The sequence below is a fragment of the Hyla sarda genome, chromosome 4, assembly GCF_029499605.1.
Source record: "Hyla sarda isolate aHylSar1 chromosome 4, aHylSar1.hap1, whole genome shotgun sequence".
Classification (NCBI taxonomy): domain Eukaryota; kingdom Metazoa; phylum Chordata; class Amphibia; order Anura; family Hylidae; genus Hyla; species Hyla sarda.
Genome location: NC_079192.1, coordinates 156,813,307 through 156,833,727, shown reverse-complemented (window position 1 = coordinate 156,833,727; position 20,421 = coordinate 156,813,307). Strand labels below are relative to the sequence as shown.

Genomic DNA, 20,421 nt, shown 5'->3' with positions numbered 1-20,421 from the left:
GCCACATTATTTGTCAGTTCTTGTGGGTCCAATACAAAAGAAATGTACAAATCTTTCCATTATACTTTTACCAGAATTAAATGCAAGACCTTTTTTTCTCCTGCCTTTTAAGGGCAAAAAATCTTGTTTTGGAATGTTTTTCACTTGTTTTTCTGCTGTTTTCATCCAAAAATGGCTGTTTTACAAATTTGCTGTAGCAAAAGGCTGTGCACTCACTACTTCAGCCATTAATGGAACAAATACCACATAGCCTAATTCTTTATTGTAAATTCTCAATCGCATAGTTTGTAAAAAAAATAAAAATCTGCTGGATTTGGTCCGTATCCATGTCAAGCTCTGAATCATCCTCTTCTCCGCTCTCTCACTCCAACACTGCTTCTCTCACAAAAAAAATCACCTGAAAATGTAAAAAAATTACAAACATTATTGAAAATACACAAAAAAATGGAGTTGGTGAAAGTGCGTGCTTACACCCTCATCAGAATCTGGTCAGCAGTGGATAATATCACCTTCAGTCATGATGTCATAGGATATAATTAAGCATCATGGTAATAAGGTTTGTATACACTGACAATAGAGGAAGTTAGGTTAAACATGCATTAAATAGTTTTTTTCTTTTTGTATGTTTTGTTATATAATGAACAATTGACTATCTGCATGAAATACTCAAGTATAAAGGTAAAATGGCAATCAGGCACTACAGGGGGGCGCACACAAGACTGTACAGCAAAATAACTCTTGTTGGTGGTTCCAGCAACCAAAGAAATACAGTCCAACGAAGGATATACAGTACAAAGAAAGAACAGAGCTGCACTCACCCAATGTGTCTTCAACAGATGCTTCTTTATTTATTTTTTCTTCATGCAAGACAGAGGGAAACTTCGGGATGGCAGCGAGCGAGAAACGCGGCTGTGCAGGGGGCATACAGCTGAAAGAGGACTATTTTCACATCATAGATGCTTCTTCCAGTTAGTAGTACGTCCACCTGTAGTGTTAGCAATGCTTATATACATGTGAGTGGTTAGTACCAACAATAACAAAAGTGATTAACACCTTAACGACCATGGACGTGTATACACGTCCAGGGGTGATGCACGTTCCCGCACCTGGACGAGTATACATGTCCATGGTTTTCATGGGTACTGCACAGTGTACCCATGAGATTGCGGCATGGACTCAGCTGTAACACACAGCAGGACCCTGCCGCACTGCCAGGACCGAAGTGAACTTCGGTCCCGGCAGTTTTACCCTTTCCGCTTCCAACCGCGGTCTGTTAGTGGTTTGACAGAGGGAGGGGGCTCCCTCTGTCTCCCCTGCAGCACCCCGCAACGCGATCACTGGGTGGTGTGTGTGATCTCCGGCATGCGGGGGCCTGCCGCACTGCTGGGAACGAAGTAAACTTCGGTCCCTTACAGCCACGGTCAGAAGCGACTGCGAGCTGTATGGAGATTGACAGAGGAAGGGGCCTCCCTCTGTCTCTATTCAGCAGCACCTCGCAACGTTCGCAGGGTGCTGCTGCTTACCTGGGCAGCCGGGGGTCTGACAAAGACCTCCAGGTCTGCCCCGGTAACTGCAGCATATAACTGCAATGTTTAGGAATACTTAGTATTCCAAAGCATAAAAAAAAAGTGTAATAAATAAATAAATGTAAGTGTAAAAACAAAAAAAAAAGTGTAAAAAAGTTTAATAAAAATACATTTATTAAATAAATACAATAAAAAATAAAAATGCATAATGTGTAGGATCACACGGCGCACATCCGCAGCATATTACATGCTTCGGATGCCGCGCCAGCAGTCACTAGAGATGAGCAAAGTTACAGTGATTTGATTCGTCACGAACTTCGCAGCTCGGCAGTTGATGACTTTAGCCTGCATAAATTAGTTCAGCTTTCAGGTGCTCCGGTGGGCTGGAGACTCTCTCCTAGCACTGTAAAGTTGAACTAATTTATGCAGGCTAAAGTCAGCAACTGCCGAGCCGCAAGGTTCGTAACGAATCGAATCACTGTAACTTCGCTCATCTCTAGCAGTCACAATAGTTAGCTCACTGCTGTGGCTGGGTAGCTGTGTGTGTTCACTCATAGCGGCAGATTTCCCACCCGCAATCATGAACGGATACACTGAGCTATCCAGCCGCAGCAGTGAGCTAACTATTGTGACTGCCTGCGGGACATCCGTGGTGTGAAATACACTGCAGATGTGCTCTATGTGACCCTACCCTTATCAAATATGTTTTTACGAAGGCCCCATTAATACTGTGTTTCAGCAGTATGTCAAAAAAGTGATGCCCCATTTATTGCCGAATGAGACTGATACAGTATATATTGGCATGCCTTTTTTTTTACTCTAACCAACACCTCTAACATACTGCAGAAATGCAGTATGAGGGTACGTTCCCACACGGCGTATTTGCTGCTGCGTATTTTATTTTCCCTGTTGAAGTCAATGGGTAGGAAAATACGCAGCACCAAATACGCAGCAAAATACGCCGTGTGGGAACGCACCCTAAATGGGGATTATCCCCCCCCCTCCTCCAACAAAATAAACCAGTTTGTTTTTTAAACGCCCAGTGATGAACATATTTGTCATGAGTGGGTGCTTATTCCCATAACTTGACGGATATAACCATTAGGAACTTCAACTGTCACAGACAGTTGCATGTCACTGCTGGCCGATCAAGGACCAATCAGAGCGGTCCCTGGTCCAGCCAATACATATTTCTTTAAGACCAGAATCTTGCGGTCCACATGGGGTCACTTGAAGGGGTGCGGTATTGTTCTGACAGCTCCGATCCTTTGACGGCATGGAGTAGGGTCTATAATTCATATAATGATGCCCTGAAAGCCAAAGGGGGCTCCTCTCCTTCTTGGTCCTACCAGGCGGCCACGTAACCAAAAATGGCCTAAGTGGGGGTACTGACCAGCACGGGACAAACTGCGTGGTAAAATATGGGGCGCATTTCCGCCATTTCAGAAGCGACTTACCAAAATGATGTCCCACAAATAAAGAATCTGTAAAAAAAAAAAACGACTTTCTATTTTTTTTCCACTGACTTTGAAATAATTCAAGCCACACAATAAGGCCTCAATGTACTCAATTTTGGGGGTTTAGTTTAAAAAATGGGGTCACTTCTGGGGATGCAGTATTGTTCTTACAGCTAGAATGCTTTGCAAGAAAGCCAAAAGGTGCTCCTCTCCTTTTGAGTCCCACCATGTGGCCATGCAACCAAATATGGCCCATTCAGTGGTATTGCGGAACACAGGATGAACATCGTAATAAAATATTACGCATTTCCTCCTTTTCATACACAAAGTCCAAAAAATATGTTCCACAAATGATGCATGTGTGAAAAAAAACAAATTTCAATTTTTTTCACTAACTTTGTATTTATTCCAGCCACACAAAAAGCACTGAAAGTACTCACTTTTGGTCATGATAAATATTTTAGGGGGTGCAGTTTCCAAAATGGGGTTACTTGTGGGGGTTCTGTAAGGTTCTGGCAGCTAAAACCATTTGCAGGCATTTTACCTAAAATGATGCACTGAAAGCCAAATGGCACTCTTTCTGGGTCCTACCACGCGGCCAAGTAACCAAATATGGCCTAAGCGGGGGTATTTCCAAACACGGGCCGAGCAGCTCAATAAAATATAGGGTGTATTTCTTCCAATATCAGAAGCAATATACAAAAAATATGTCCCACAAATGGTGCATTTGTGGAAAAAAATTATAATTTCGAATTTTTAACACTTTAACAAATCTATGATGTTAAAATACTCACTGTACCCCCTAGCGAATACCTGGAGGGGTCTCGTTTTTTAAATGGGGTCATATGGGGGGAGGGGTTCATATGTTCTGTTTCTGTAAACCTTGCATAGCACATCAAAAATTGTCTTTATCTACTCTGCTCCACATCAGCCATCATGGAATTGTCCTCTCTTTACCATGCAGCCCCTCATTGTCCCCTGAAGAGCTGGGGGCTTTAAATGCGTAGGGACTTGTGCTTAGTCTGACCAGTCAGTGAATTGATAAGTAATTACCGTATTTTTCGCTGTAGAAGACGCACTTTTTCTTCCCCAAAATGGGGGGGGGGGAGTTGGTGCGTCTTATACGGCGAATATACGCCCGAGGCTGCAGCGGGCGAGAGCGGGAAGTCAGCGGTAAGTACAGAGGGTGCGGCGGTGCGGTACAGCACTGACTACCCGCTCCCCGCTCGCAGTAGCCTCATGACCGCCGGTGAATTTTTCACCTCACACCGGCTATGTTTATTGCCCTACGCCTGGAACATACAGTTCCGGGCGCCGGGCAGGTGAATTACTAATAACTGTATACTAAAAACCAGGGTGCTTCCAGCTGTTGTAAAACTACAACTCCCAGCATGCCCGGACCGGCAAAGGCTGTCCGGGCATGCTGGTAGTTGTAGTTTCACAACAGCTGGAGGCACCCTGGTTTTTAGTATACATGAATTAGTTTTTACCTGCTCTGGCCGGCCCCCGCCTGCAGCCGCACACAGGAGCCGGCCCGGGCAGATAATCATAGGTTTTCCTATGCCGGACATCCCTGTGTCCGCGGGTCACTAACCATTCCCCGGCCGATGCGAGTCCTCCTCCGGTCCTCCTGCGGTCTTCCTGCGATCCTCCGCCTCTCTATGGTTGTACGCACGGGGCGTCAGTGACGTCCCGTGCGTACAACCATAGAGGGGCAGGAGGACCGGAGGAAGACGCGCGCTGGCCGGGGCCTGGTGAGTGACCGGCAGCGCGTAATCTTCAGTGTTCCGGTCACCGCTCCTCTGGTCCCGGCACCTACTGCTATGGTCCATAGGCCATAGCAGTAGATTGTGACACCGGGCCAGAGGAGCGGTGACCGGAACACTGTGGGGGCAGCATACAGCCTTCAGCCGTACACTGTATATGGCTGGAAGCTGTATGTCTGTGGGGGGAGCTGCCTACCATTGTGGGGGAACTATACTGACAACTATTGTGGGGGGGAGCTGCCTACCATTGTGGGGGAACTATACTGCAAACTATTGTGGGGGGGGGGGGAGCAGCCTACCATTGTGGGGGAACTATACTGCAAACTATTGTGGGGGGAGGGGAAGCTGCCTACCATTGTGGGGGAACTATACTGCCAACCATTGTGTGGGGGGGGGGAGCTGCCTACCATTGTGGGGGAACTATACTGCCAACTATTGTGGGGGGGGGAGCTGCCTACCATTGTGGGGGAACTATACTGCCAACTATTGTGGGGGGGAGCTGCCTACCATTGTGGGGGAACTATACTGCCAACTATTGTGGGGGAACTATACTGCCAACCATTGTGGGGGGGAGCTGCCTACCATTGTGGGGGAACTATACTGCCTACCATTGTGGGGGAACTATACTGCCAACCATTGTGGGGGGGGGAAGAGCTGCCTACCATTGTGGGGGAACTATACTGCCAACCATTGTGGGGGGGGGGGAGCTGCCTACCATTGTGGGGGAACTATACTGCCAACCATTTTGGGGGGGGGAGCTGCCTACCATTGTGGGGGAACTATACTGCCAACTATTGTGGGGGAACTAAACTGATATAAAATATTTTACTACAGTATTTGGTTCAGAATCTTTTTTTTTCTAGATTTTCCTCCTTTAAAATTGGGTGTGTCTTATATGCCGGAGCGTCTTATTTGGCGAAAAATACGGTACTTGACTGCAATTACTTGATTGCTAATACTGTTCAATGCTATGAATTGGGAATAGCACTGATCAGTGTTATCGGAGATCTTCTGCTCTGGTCTGCTCAATCTCAGACCAGAGCAGAAGACCCCAGGAGACAGCCGGAGGCAAGTGAGGGGACCTTCGTTTGCCATTATGGATGATCGGATCCCCACGACAGCGTTGCGGCCCATCTGATCATCCATTTTTCTGACCACACTGCCGCAGATGCCGTGATCTGTATTGATTAATGGCAGAAATAAGCGCGTTAGTGGCAGAAATAAGCGCGATCGCTCATGTCTGCCATTACTGGCAGGTCCCTGGCTGCTGATAGCAGCAGGGTGGGGTGCTCACGGTCATGTACAAGACGTTAAGTACCACCGCACCAGGTCATACATTTACATCCTGCATTGTTAAGGGGTTAAGCATTAATAACTCTGGGATGCTTTTACTTATGAATTTGATTCCGAGATAGTTTTTTCATAATATATTCTACTTTAACATAGTGGTACATTTTCATTGATACTTGCATCATTTCTTGAAAAATTTTAAAAATTTTCGAACTTTGAAGCTCTCTGCTTGTAAGGAAAATAGACCTAACAAATAATTCACATATACAATATGTCTACTTTATATTGGCAGCAACTTTCAAATTTTTCACAAAATTTTCAAAATCGGAATTTTTCAGGGACCAGTTCAGTTTGAAGTGGATTTGATGGGCCTTCATATTAGAAATACTCCATAAATGACCCCATTATAAAAACTGCACCCCTCAAAGTATTCAATATGACATTCAGAAAGTTTGTTATAGCAGGAATAGCAGCAGTTTGTTATAGCAGGAATAGCAGCAAATTGAAGGAGAAAATTCAAAATCTTAATTTTTTACACTCGCATGTTCTTGTAGACCCAGTTTTTTACTTTTTACAAAGGGTAAAAGAAGAAAAAGCCCCCCAAAATGTGTAAACCAATTTCTCTCTAATACCTCATATGTGTAAAGTGCTTTGTGGGTGCACTACAAGGCTCAGAAGTAAAGGAGCGACAATGAGATTTGGAGAGTGAATTTTGCTGAAATGGTTTTTTGAGGGGCATGTCGCATTTAAGAAGCCCCTATGGTGCCAGAACAGCAAAAAAATTAAAAATTAAACACATGGCATACTATTTTGGAAACTACACCCCTCAAGGCACGTAAAAAGGGGAACAGTGAGCCTTAACACCTCACAGGTGTTTGACAACTTTTCGTCTTTACAACTTTAAAGTTGGATGTGTAAATGAAATAGTTTTTTTATTTTATTTACTAAAATGCGTTTTTCTCTCCAAATTTACAATTTTTACAAGAGGTAGTAGGAGAAAATGCCCCCCAAATTGTGTAACCCTACTTCTTGAGTATGGAAATACCCCATATGTGGATGCATAGTGATCTGCGGGCGCACTATAGGGCTCAGAAGAGAAGGAGCGCCATTGAGCTTTTGGAGAGAGAATTTGGTTGGAATGGAATTCGGGGGCCATGTGCATTTACAAAGCCCCCCCTCCACACACACACATGTAACACTTTTTCGGAAACTACACCCCTCACGGAATGTAACTATGGGTGCAGTGAGCATTTTGTTGTAGTTTTGCAACACGGCTGTCCGTTCATGCTGGGAGTTGTAGTTATGCAACAGTGGAGGCACACTGGTTGCGAAAAACTGAGTTGGGTAACAAACTCTCAGTGTGCCTTCAGCTGTTGCAGAACTACAGCTCTCAGCATACAATGACAGCCAAAGGGCATGCTGGGACTTGTAGTTATGCAACAGCTGGAGGCACACTATTACAACTCCCAGCATGCCCTTTGGCTGTCCGTGCATGCTGGGAGTTGTAGTTGGGCCCTTTTGTGCATGCTGGGAGTTGTTGCTAAGCAACAGCAGGAGGCACAGTCTTACCTCCTGCTGCTGCTCCTGGATCCTCCTGCCTGCCACCACTGCTTGTCCTGTGTCCCCGAACCCGCCCCAGGTGCCAGTGTCCACTCCCAGCACCCACTCTTGCTTTCCGGAATAGGGGCGGTGTGGGTGCTGTTAGTGACACCCCCAGCAGGAGTCCCTTTACCAGCAGTGCCACCTCACTCCTGCTGGTAAAGGGTGATAGGTGCAGTCTTGGACGGCACCTATTGCCTTTTTTTCCAGGTCACTGGGGACCCGATTGACCCGGAATCGCCGCAAATCGCCGATCTGATCTCAAGACCGCCCAGTGGTTTGCTCAGGGTGCCTGCTGAATGTTTTCAGCAGGCATCCTGTTCCGTTCTCTGCCTGATTACTGGTGATGAACAGAAACATCCAGGGCATACATGTACGTCCTGAGTCCTTAAGTACCAGGACGTCAGGGCGTACCTGTAGGGCCTGTGTCTTTTAAGGGTTCAAATTATTTCATGATTTTTTGCATTGTAAACAAAAAAAAACTACAAATGATATCAACTAATTTTTACTATGTACATGAAGTACAACTTGTAACAAAAGACAATGTCAGAATAATCGTGATTGGCAAAAAGTTACCAAAGTTATTCTCTAATAAAGTCAGACATCCCCTATTGGAATAAACAGGCTTGGTCTTAAAGGGGCGTACAGGCTGTCTTGGTCCTTAAGGGGTTAAAACTAACACCTATTGACATTAAAATATAAAGCTACAGTGTTTAAAAACACTTGACTTTAGATGAAGGAGGAGAGATTGTTTCTTTCATTTAACCCTATCTGGCAAAGAGCTTGGAGTCACATAATCCAAAAGGCTTCTCAGCGAAGCAGATATGTATGATGATCTTCTCCTAGAGGAACCCTTTAAATTTGTTCAAGACTGGCAAACTTGAAATCCTTATGGTGCTCGTTCATATGTGTAATGAGCCAAGTACCGCCTTTGCGATCTGAAGTGAATAGAGATGTTCCCGTACGCATGCACAAATTCTTTTTTGTTTTTCCTACATAAAAAAATCTGCAGGAACATGCAAGACATAATCAGTCTGACAGGAGATAAATGGGTTAAGAAAAATGTTTTCACCTCTCAAAATAAAATTGTGTTTTGCTAAATTGTATTTACAATAGCTACAATTTTTACATGGTAAATTACCCTTGGGACACAATACGGTGAGTCAGTAATCTTTTTTTCTTCTGAGCATTGCGTTTCTCGTTATTAATAGTGTTTTTGTACGCCTGAATATGTTGATGGGTCTCTTTTTGCAAATTCATGCAGATCTGGGTCATGTTCAAAAAAAGAACCAATTATTCATAATACTCTTTTTTACCTAAACATTTATGCATGTGTTTCCAAATGAAAACACATCTCTTGTTTTTTTCTTTCTTTAGTTTTTATTTTAATTTCTTAAAAGCTATCGTCTTTCTCTTTTTTCTGTTTTTTCTAGGGCTATATTAAAGAGCAACTGTCATCAAGTAAAACTTTTGCTATGTTATTCCTTATGTAATGTTGTGCCTATTTGCCATATATCCTTATTAAAAAAAATCAATCTTTCCATCAGTTTTTTACCTTTGAAAAAGTGGCCACTAGGGGTCTCTGTTTTGTAGCGTTCAGCAGGCCCTGCATAGCCCTCAGACTTGTCCCGGACTGGCACAAGTCCGAACTCTGGAAGTGCTGGTGGGGCGGGAGATGAGCACGGCTCTGCATATCTCTCGCTCCCTGCCTGTCAATCATGCAGGTGGGAGTGAGCCCCTGCAGAAGAAAAAGCTCACAGGCAGTGATCAGACTTTATAAAGGCATAACTCAAGAAAGAATGGGCAAAATTAAAAAAGAAAAGTGTGGGGGACTCAGGATGAAGAGGGGAACAGACAAGGAAGAACATAATCCCTCTTTACTTGGTGGCAGGTACTCTTTAATAATTTCCTGTGGATATCCCTATTCTTGTAATCTATGACTTATTTCCAATAATTGTTCTTTTAATGTGTCAGGATTTCTATTGACTCCTTTTAATCTTCGCATTTGACTCTATGGAATATTGTCTTTACCATGTTTTAAATGTGAACTATTAAAATGTAAGAGGCATAATGTGTGCATGTCTATTTAAGGCTAATACAAGGATATCTGTGGTCTTTGCAGAAGTATTGTAATACAGTTTATACTGCCATAGGTTAATATTTTTCACATCAGAAGAATACATGAAAACATAACAGCCCCCTCTCCACCCCGTAAGAATAGTGTCACATTGGGCAGGGATAGAGTGCAGCCCTGATCTTGCCCACTCCCTCTATCCCTGCCTACCTGCGTACCTGTCCTAAACAATGGGTCCACAACAACGAAGACGGTCCCTACTTATATACGTGCAGGGACTGACAGAGAGTCAAAATAATAAACTACAAAAACTGACAAGGTTGGGAAACAGCTGGAGGCACACAGCTAATAAAATTAAAACTAAACAAACACACAGAAGAGCAAGGTCAGACAGGCCGGGTCGGTAACAAGAAAATACGAAGTACAAAATCACTAAGCAAGAGAAGGGTTACAAAGCAGAGCCAGAATCAATAGCCGAAAATACAGAGAATAATATTTCTGGTTACTGGGAGTAAACTTCTTTCACTGGCAACTAGACACTGAAAAAAAGCTGGACTAAAGTAGCTGAGCTCACAGGTGCAGACTCAGCCTGATTGCTGCCACAGCCAGATTAGCCAGGGCATAGCCAAGCAACCAGGCTAAACAAAGGCTCAGAAAAAGTTAACCCTTTGGGTTCTAGCAAATGGATCCTCCTTTATAACTGCTTTAGGGTAGGGTCACACGTAACGGATCTGCAGCGTAAAATTCACAGGCATTGCGGTCGTTCCCCCTGCTCCCTGAGGTTGGCCAAGAGTGGCCGTGATGTCTGAGTACACTGTACATGTGCGCGGTGACTCGCTGGTCCCTGTGTGTCCACTCATAGCGGCAGATTGCTGCTACGAGCAAACAACGCAGGCACAGCAGTGTTGTCATCTGCAGATCCGCATCGTGTGACCCTACCCTAAATTGATATTTTTATTCATGGACAATAACTAAAATCCCCTCCATAAAATGAATTGAAAGATATGTTACATCCCTGCTCTTCTTCCCTCTACTTTGCCTGTGAAAGGATTTATGGTGTGTTTTACACACTTATTAGACACTGCTGGGTACAACAAAAGAAGAGTTTGGTTAAAAAGGGTGTGGCCTTAGTGCACCAAAGAAGCCAAGTTTTGGACTTAGACTACACACATACACCAGATTTATCAATCAGCCTGATGGACATTGATCGATAACACAGATTTAGTCAAACTGGGCCTGTTTATAACGCCAATAAATTTGGCTTATATGAAGGATGTCTAAACTAACTTTAGTGAACTATTAGTTGGCTTTAAAGCAAAATTAGGGTCAACATTTTGGCACATTTAGGCCACACCTCATTTTATGAGGGCCACTGATCTCCCACAGCCAACGCACTAGGGCATTTAACCCTTAGGAAATACAATTTATCTATTTAACTTGTCAACTACCAAGGACGTGTATACACGTCCTTGTGCTGTTAACAGTGTATGGCGCGGGCTCCCAACTCGAGCCCGCGCCATACCGACCGGCCCCCAGCTGATTCTTGTAGCTGGGGGCTGGCGTTAATAGCTGACTTGCGGCGACCGCCACGTCCGTCTATTAACCCTTTAGATTGCTGCTGTCAAAGCTGACAGCTGCATCTAAAGTGACCTTTGAACACTCCCTGGTGGTCCAGTGTGGTGGATTGTTGGGGGGGTTGGTTCGGGCCATCCACTTCTGAGGTAGCCGGAGGGCTTGCCTCTGCTTCCAGGCTGGTCCGGGCTCTATGATTGATAGAGCCTGGCTAAACCAGGCTTTATCAATCAAGCGCAGAGCACACAGATCAATGTAATTCTATGGAACTACATTGATCTGTATGAGGAATCTAATGATTCCTCCTAAAAGTCCATAAAAGTAAAAAAAAAAAAACACCCATTAATCTCTTCCAAATTAAAAGTTTAAATCACCCCCCTTTTCCCAAATTCCATATAAAAAGTATATAAACATAATAAAAATAAACATATGTGGTCCCGTACACGGCGTAAATGTCCGAACTCTAAAAATATAATGTTAATTAACCCCTTATAGCGTACCCGTCAGATCACTCAAAAAAACAAAACTGTTATATGTTGCTCAGTATCTCATCCTGATCATGTACATGTACTTTTTTTATTTGTCTGTGACCTACATTTCTCTCAGAATTAGCTTTATTTCTGAAATACCTTAATTTTGTCCACCAGAAGCAGGGGGGCGGGTACTCACTGTGATAACCACTCCCCCTCCTCCCTCACCTCAGTCCAGTGCTTCCCAACCAGGGTGCCTCCAGCTGTTGCAAAACTACAGCTCCCAGCATGCCCACAAATCATTTGGCTGTGCAGGCATGCTGGGAGTTTTGGTTTTGAAACAGCTGGAGGATATGATTGTAGTCCCCCTTTATTACACACACACACACACACACATATATACTGACTTCATATATTCTTACACATACACATTAGACACACTGATATACACACATACACATATATCCACACACACATACATGCAGGGACACTTACTTTTTCGTCTGCAATGCAATGTTTCTGCCTCATTGATGTCTGCTGTGTGAGAGCAGGCAGCAGTATTAATGCCCCTCCCCTTCTCTTCACATGAGTCTCTGCAGTGTGTACAGCCCCTCCCCCCTCCAAAACGTTCTGGAGTCCAGGACAAAGCAGTGTAGACAAAAATACTGAATGCATCTCAGAAGGCAGGGGAGGGGGCAGTTCTTTGACTGTTTTTTTAAGTATGAAATACTGAAAATTTTCTAATGAAAGCAATTGCAAAACCCATTGCTTTTGCATGCTTTACAACATATCAAAAGTTTTTATATCTGACAGTGCCTATTTAAGGACCATGGACCTACACGTACATCTAAGCTCCCTGGTAGTTCAAGACCAAGGACGTACGCGTACGTCCGTGGGAATTTTGGTCCCTGCCATGCGCTGGGCGGGGACCGGGTGACTGCTGATATCGATGAGCAGTTACCCCGCGCAAATGCCCAGGGGGGTCATCATTTGCTGCAGCTCAAACTTGAAGCGGAAAACTCACTGTAGACTCGCCCGTGTGAATGTACCCTGTACATTCACATGGGGGGGGGGGGCAAACCACCAGCTGTTTCAAAACTACAACTCCCAGCATGTACTGACAGACCGTGCATGCTGGGAGTTGTACTTTTGCAACAGCTGGAGGCACACTGGTTGGAAAACCTTCAGTTAGGTTCTGTTACCTAACTCAGTATTTTCCAACCAGTGTGCCTCCAGCTGTTGCAAAACTACAACTCCCAGCATGTACTGATCGCCAAAGGGCATGCTGGGAGATGTAGTTATGCAACAGCTGGAGGTATGCAACTACAACTCCCAGCATGCCAAGACAGCTGTTTTGGCATGCTGGGATTTGCAGTTTTGCAACAGCTAGAGGGCTACAGGTTGGAGATCACTGTGCAGTGATCTCTAAACTGTGGCCCTCTAGATCTTGCAAAACTACAACTCCTAGCATGCCCACACAGCAGTTTGGACACAGCATGTTTAAAAAAAAAACAAAAAAACGGACGGACGGAATTGTATGCACTTTTAAAAAAAGCATACGGTTTACTTTTTCCCAAACTGTTCCATCCGTTTTTTTGCCATACGGTTTTCTTTAGAAAAACGGATTGAAAACGTGATGTGAACCCAGCCTAAGACACCAAGTACAGTGAATAAGGAGCTGACTGAATAAGAAACCAAGTACAGTGAATAAGAAACCATCTCAGTGAATAAGGAGCTGACTGAATAAGAAACCAAGTCCAGTGAATAAGAAACCATCTCAGTGAATAAGGAGCTGACTGAATAAGACACCAAGTACAGTGAATGAGAAACCACCTCAGTGAATAAGGAGCTGACAGAATAAGGCTGGGTTCACACCACGTTTTTCAAATACGGTTACCGTATACGATTTTCCGCTAAAAAAATGTATGGCAAAAACCCTATGCAACCGTATACAACCGTATGACTCCAAATTAAAACGTTTACGGTTTTTCCCCGTACGGTTCTATCCGTTTGCATCAGTTTTTGCCAACGGATTTGCTATTTTGTTGGAATTGGTTTTCCAGCAATTTAATAAAGTTACTATTGTTCTATTGAAATTCCAATCTGCGCATGTGTCAACTCCAAAAATGGATTAGAAAAACCGTGTGCAACCGTATTCTGAAATTCTGTGTACGGTTCTCATAGACAACAATGTTAAAAGAACCGCATACGGTTCGTATACGGTTTTCCAACCGGAGGCAAAAACGTGGTCGACAGCGTTTTTGCCTACGGTTGAAAAATCGGCAAAACCGTATCCGAGGCAAAACGGATGCAACCGTACACAACATTTGGAATACGGTTTACAATGCATTCTCTATGCATACGGTTTTGGATACGGTTGTATACGTTTTTTTGCGGAAAACCGTATAAGGTTACCGTATTTGAAAAACGTGGTGTGAACCCAGCCTAAGACACCAAGTACAGTGAATAAGAAACCACCTCAGTGAATAAGGAGCTGACTGAATAAGAAACCACCTCAGTGAATAAGGAGCTGACTGAATAAGACACCAAGTACAGTGAATAAGAAACCACCTCAGTGAATAAGGAGCTGACTGAATGAGAAACCAAGTACAGTGAATAAGAAACCACCTCAGTGAATAAGGAGCTGACTGAATAAGACACCAAGTACAGTGAATAAGAAACCACCTCAGTGAATAAGGAGCTGACTGAATAAGACACCAAGTACAGTGAATAAGGAGCTGACTGAATAAGAAACCACCTCAGTGAATAAGGAGCTGACTGAATGAGAAACCACCTCAGTGAATAAGGAGCTGACTGAATGAGAAACCACCTCAGTGAATAAGGAGCTGACTGAATAAGACACCAAGTACAGTGGATAAGAAACCACCTCAGTGAATAAGGAGCTGACTGAATAAGACACCAAGTACAGTGGATAAGAAACCACCTCAGTGAATAAGGAGCTGACTGAATGAGAAACCACCTCAGTGAATAAGGAGCTGACTGAATAAGACACCAAGTACAGTGGATAAGAAACCACCTCAGTGAATAAGGAGCTGACTGAATGAGAAACCAAGTACAGTGAATAAGAAACCACCTCAGTGAATAAGGAGCTGACTGAATAAGAAACCAAGTCCAGTGAATAAGAAACCACCTCAGTGAATAAGGAGCTGACTGAATGAGAAACCACCTCAGTGAATAAGGAGCTGACTGAATGAGAAACCACCTCAGTGAATAAGGAGCTGACTGAATAAGACACCAAGTACAGTGGATAAGAAACCACCTCAGTGAATAAGGAGCTGACTGAATGAGAAACCACCTCAGTGAATAAGGAGCTGACTGAATAAGACACCAAGTACAGTGGATAAGAAACCACCTCAGTGAATAAGGAGCTGACTGAATGAGAAACCAAGTACAGTGAATAAGAAACCACCTCAGTGAATAAGGAGCTGACTGAATAAGAAACCAAGTCCAGTGAATAAGAAACCACCTCAGTGAATAAGGAGCTGACTGAATGAGAAACCACCTCAGTGAATAAGGAGCTGACTGAATGAGAAACCACCTCAGTGAATAAGGAGCTGACTGAATAAGACACCAAGTACAGTGAATAAGAAACCACCTCAGTGAATAAGGAGCTGACTGAATGAGAAACCACCTCAGTGAATAAGGAGCTGACTGAATAAGACACCAAGTACAGTGGATAAGAAACCACCTCAGTGAATAAGGAGCTTGTTACGCCTAGCGCTCCGGGTCCCCGCTCCTCCCCGGAGCGCTCACGGCGTCTTTCTCCCTGCAGCGCCCCGGTCAGTCCCGCTGACCGGGAGCGCTGCACTGTCATGGCCGTTGGGGATGCGATTCGCACAGCGGGACGCGCCCGCTCGCGAATCGCATCCCAGGTCACTTACCCGTCCCGGTTCCCTGCTGTCATGTGCTGGCGCGCGCGGCTCCGCTCTCTAGGGCGCGCGCGCGCCAGCTCTCTGAGACTTAAAGGGCCAGTGCACCAATGATTGGTGCCTGGCCCAATTAGCTTAATTAGCTCCCACCTGTGCACCTGTCTATATAACCTCACTTCCCCTTCCCTTCCTTGCCGGATCTTGTTGCCTTGTGCCAGTGAAAGCGTTTAGTGTGTCCAAAGCCTGTGTACCTGAACTTCTGCTACCCATCCTGACTACGAACCTTGCCGCCTGCCCCCGACCTTCTGCTACGTCTGACCTTGCCTCTGCCTAGTCCTTCTGTCCCACGCCTTCTCAGCAGTCAGCGAGGTAGAGCCGTTGCTAGTGGATACGACCTGGTTGCTACTGCCGCAGCAAGACCATCCCGCTTTGCGGCGGGCTCTGGTGAAAACCAGTAGCCTCTTAGAACCGGTCCACTAGCACGGTCCACGCCAATCCCTCGCTGACACAGAGGATCCACTACCTGGAAGCCGAATCGTGACAGTAGATCCGGCCATGGATCCCGCTGAGGTGCCGCTGCCAAGTCTCGCTGATCTTCCCACGGTGGTCGCTCAGCAATCGCAGCAGATTGCCCAACAAGGACAGCAGCTGTCGCAGTTGACCGCCATGTTACAGCAACTTCTGCCTCTGCTACAGCAGCAACCATCTCCTCCGCCAGCTCCTGCACCTCCTCCGCAGCGAGTGGCCGCTCCTAACCTCCGCTTGTCCCTGCCGGACAAATTTGATGGGGACTCTAAACTCTGCCGTGGATTTTTGTCTCAGTGTTCCCTGCATATGGAGATGTTGTCGGACTTGTTTCCTTCAGAACGGTCTAAGGTGGCGTTCGTAGTAAGCCTTCTTTCAGGAAAGGCCTTGTCTTGGGCCACACCGCTCTGGGACCGCAATGATCCTGCCACAGCCACAGTCCAGGCCTTCTTCGCTGAACTCCGGAGTGTCTTCGAGGAGCCAGCCCGAGCTTCTTCTGCCGAGACTGCCCTGTTGAACCTGGTCCAGGGTAATTCTTCCGTTGGCGAGTACGCCATACAATTCCGTACTTTTGCTTCTGAACTATCCTGGAATAATGAGGCTCTCTGCGCGACCTTTAAAAAAGGCCTATCCAGTCGCATCAAGGATGTGCTGGCCGCACGAGAGATTCCTGCCAACCTCCAAGAACTCATCCATTTGGCTACCCGCATTGACATGCGTTTTTCTGAGCGACACCAAGAGCTCCGCCAGGAAAAAGACTTAGATCTCTGGGCACCTCTCCCACAGCATCCTTTGCAGTCTATGCCTGGGCCTCCCGCCGAGGAGGCCATGCAAGTGGATCGGTCTCGCCTGACCCAGGAAGAGAGGAATTGCCGTAGAGAAGAAAATCTCTGTCTGTACTGTGCCAGTACCGAGCATTTCTTGGTGGATTGCCCTATCCGTCCTCCACGCCTGGGAAACGCACGCACGCACCCAGCTCACGTGGGTGTGGCATCTCTTGGTTCTAAGTCTTCTTCTCCACATCTCACGGTGCCCGTGCGGATTTCTCCTACAGCCAACTCCTCCCTCTCAGCCGTGGCCTGCTTGGACTCTGGTGCCTCCGGGAATTTTATTTTGGAGTCCTTTGTTAATAAATTCAGCATCCCGGTGACCCGTCTCGCCAAACCGCTCTACATTTCCGCGGTCAACGGAGCCAGATTGGACTGCACCGTGCGTTACCGCACAGAACCCCTCCTGATGTCTATCGGACCCCACCACGAAAGGATTGAGTTCTTCATTCTCCCCAACTGTACCTCTGAGGTCCTCCTCGGTCTGCCATGGCTCCGGCTTCATTCCCCCACCCTTGATTGGACCACCGGGGAGATAAAGAACTGGGACTCTGCCTGCCATAGGAAGTGCCTCTCCCCCCCTCCCAGTCCCGTCAGGCAAACCTCTGTGCCTCCTCATGGCCCCCGTCCTGGTGTCACACTGCCCCGTGCCAGGCCTCGCCCTCTGCCCTCCCTCCCCATTCCCACTCCTGCTGTACTGCCTGCCGTTGAGGAAACCCTCCATTCTTTCCCGGTGTCCTCATCCCAGGGGAGGCAGTTACCGGACAAAGAGAAGGGGAGACCTAAGGGGGGGGTACTGTTACGCCTAGCGCTCCGGGTCCCCGCTCCTCCCCGGAGCGCTCACGGCGTCTTTCTCCCTGCAGCGCCCCGGTCAGTCCCGCTGACCGGGAGCGCTGCACTGTCATGGCCATTGGGGATGCGATTCGCACAGCGGGACGCGCCCGCTCGCGAATCGCATCCCAGGTCACTTACCCGTCCCGGTTCCCTGCTGTCATGTGCTGGCGCGCGCGGCTCCGCTCTCTAGGGCGCGCGCGCGCCAGCTCTCTGAGACTTAAAGGGCCAGTGCACCAATGATTGGTGCCTGGCCCAATTAGCTTAATTAGCTCCCACCTGTGCACCTGTCTATATAACCTCACTTCCCCTTCCCTTCCTTGCCGGATCTTGTTGCCTTGTGCCAGTGAAAGCGTTTAGTGTGTCCAAAGCCTGTGTACCTGAACTTCTGCTACCCATCCTGACTACGAACCTTGCCGCCTGCCCCCGACCTTCTGCTACGTCTGACCTTGCCTCTGCCTAGTCCTTCTGTCCCACGCCTTCTCAGCAGTCAGCGAGGTAGAGCCGTTGCTAGTGGATACGACCTGGTTGCTACTGCCGCAGCAAGACCATCCCGCTTTGCGGCGGGCTCTGGTGAAAACCAGTAGCCTCTTAGAACCGGTCCACTAGCACGGTCCACGCCAATCCCTCGCTGACACAGAGGATCCACTACCTGGAAGCCGAATCGTGACAGAGCTGACTGAATGAGAAACCACCTCAGTGAATAAGGAGCTGACTGAATAAGACACCAAGTACAGTGGATAAGAAACCACCTCAGTGAATAAGGAGCTGACTGAATGAGAAACCAAGTACAGTGAATAAAAAACCACCTCAGTGAATAAGGAGCTGACTGAATGAGAAACCACCTCAGTGAATAAGGAGCTGACTGAATAAGAAACCAAGTCCAGTGAATAAGAAACCACCTCAGTGAATAAGGAGCTGACTGAATGAGAAACCACCTCAGTGAATAAGGAGCTGACTGAATGAGAAACCACCTCAGTGAATAAGGAGCTGACTGAATAAGACACCAAGTACAGTGGATAAGAAACCACCTCAGTGAATAAGAGGCTGACTGAATAAGAAACCAAGTACAGTGAATAAGGAGCTGACTGAATAAGACACCAAGTACAGTGGATAAGAAACCACCTCAGTGAATAAGGAGCTGACTGAATGAGAAACCAAGTACAGTGAATAAGAAACCACCTCAGTGAATAAGGAGCTGACTGAATAAGAAACCAAGTCCAGTGAATAAGAAACCACCTCAGTGAATAAGGAGCTGACTGAATGAGAAACCACCTCAGTGAATAAGGAGCTGACTGAATGAGAAACCACCTCAGTGAATAAGGAGCTGACTGAATAAGACACCAAGTACAGTGAATAAGAAACCACCTCAGTGAATAAGGAGCTGACTGAATGAGAAACCACCTCAGTGAATAAGGAGCTGACTGAATAAGACACCAAGTACAGTGGATAAGAAACCACCTCAGTGAATAAGGAGCTGACTGAATGAGAAACCACCTCAGTGAATAAGGAGCTGACTGAATAAGACACCAAGTACAGTGGATAAGAAACCACCTCAGTGAATAAGGAGCTGACTGAATGAGAAACCAAGTACAGTGAATAAGAAACCACCTCAGTGAATAAGGAGCTGACTGAATGAGAAACCACCTCAGTGAATAAGGAGCTGACTGAATGAGAAACCACCTCAGTGAATAAGGAGCTGACTGAACAAGACACCAAGTACAGTGGATAAGAAACCACCTCAGTGAATAAGAGGCTGACTGAATAAGAAACCAAGTACAGTGAATAAGGAGCTGACTGAATAAGACACCAAGTACAGTGGATAAGAAACCACCTCAGTGAATAAGGAGCTGACTGAATGAGAAACCAAGTACAGTGAATAAGAAACCACCTCAGTGAATAAGGAGCTGACTGAATAAGAAACCAAGTCCAGTGAATAAGAAACCACCTCAGTGAATAAGGAGCTGACTGAATGAGAAACCACCTCAGTGAATAAGGAGCTGACTGAATGAGAAACCACCTCAGTGAATAAGGAGCTGACTGAATAAGACACCAAGTACAGTGAATAAGAAACCACCTCAGTGAATAAGGAGCTGACTGAATGAGAAACCACCTCAGTGAATAAGGAGCTGACTGAATAAGACACCAAGTACAGTGGATAAGAAACCACCTCAGTGAATAAGGAGCTGACTGAATGAGAAACCACCTCAGTGAATAAGGAGCTGACTGAATAAGACACCAAGTACAGTGGATAAGAAACCACCTCAGTGAATAAGGAGCTGACTGAATGAGAAACCAAGTACAGTGAATAAGGAGCTGACTGAATGAGAAACCACCTCAGTGAATAAGGAGCTGACTGAATGAGAAACCACCTCAGTGAATAAGGAGCTGACTGAATAAGACACCAAGTACAGTGGATAAGAAACCACCTCAGTGAATAAGAGGCTGACTGAATAAGAAACCAAGTACAGTGAATAAGGAGCTGACTGAATAAGACACCAAGTCCAGTGAATGAGAAACCACCTCAGTGAATAAGGAGCTGACAGAATAGCTTCAGCCTCTTCTACCTCTGCCATCCCCTGGCATGTCTTCTG

The 20,421-nt window shown here is 46.0% G+C and overlaps 1 long non-coding RNA gene across 1 annotated transcript; it reads right to left on the bottom strand.

The window, feature by feature from the left end:
* Nucleotides 1-263: 263 nt before the first annotated feature.
* Nucleotides 264-20,411, bottom strand: LOC130368597 (uncharacterized). The gene is made up of 4 exons (XR_008892517.1): nt 20,351-20,411; nt 2,984-3,010; nt 819-985; nt 264-397 (listed from the first exon to the last, which is right to left on the bottom strand). It is a non-coding gene; the product is annotated as an uncharacterized LOC130368597 (long non-coding RNA).
* Nucleotides 20,412-20,421: the final 10 nt, after the last annotated feature.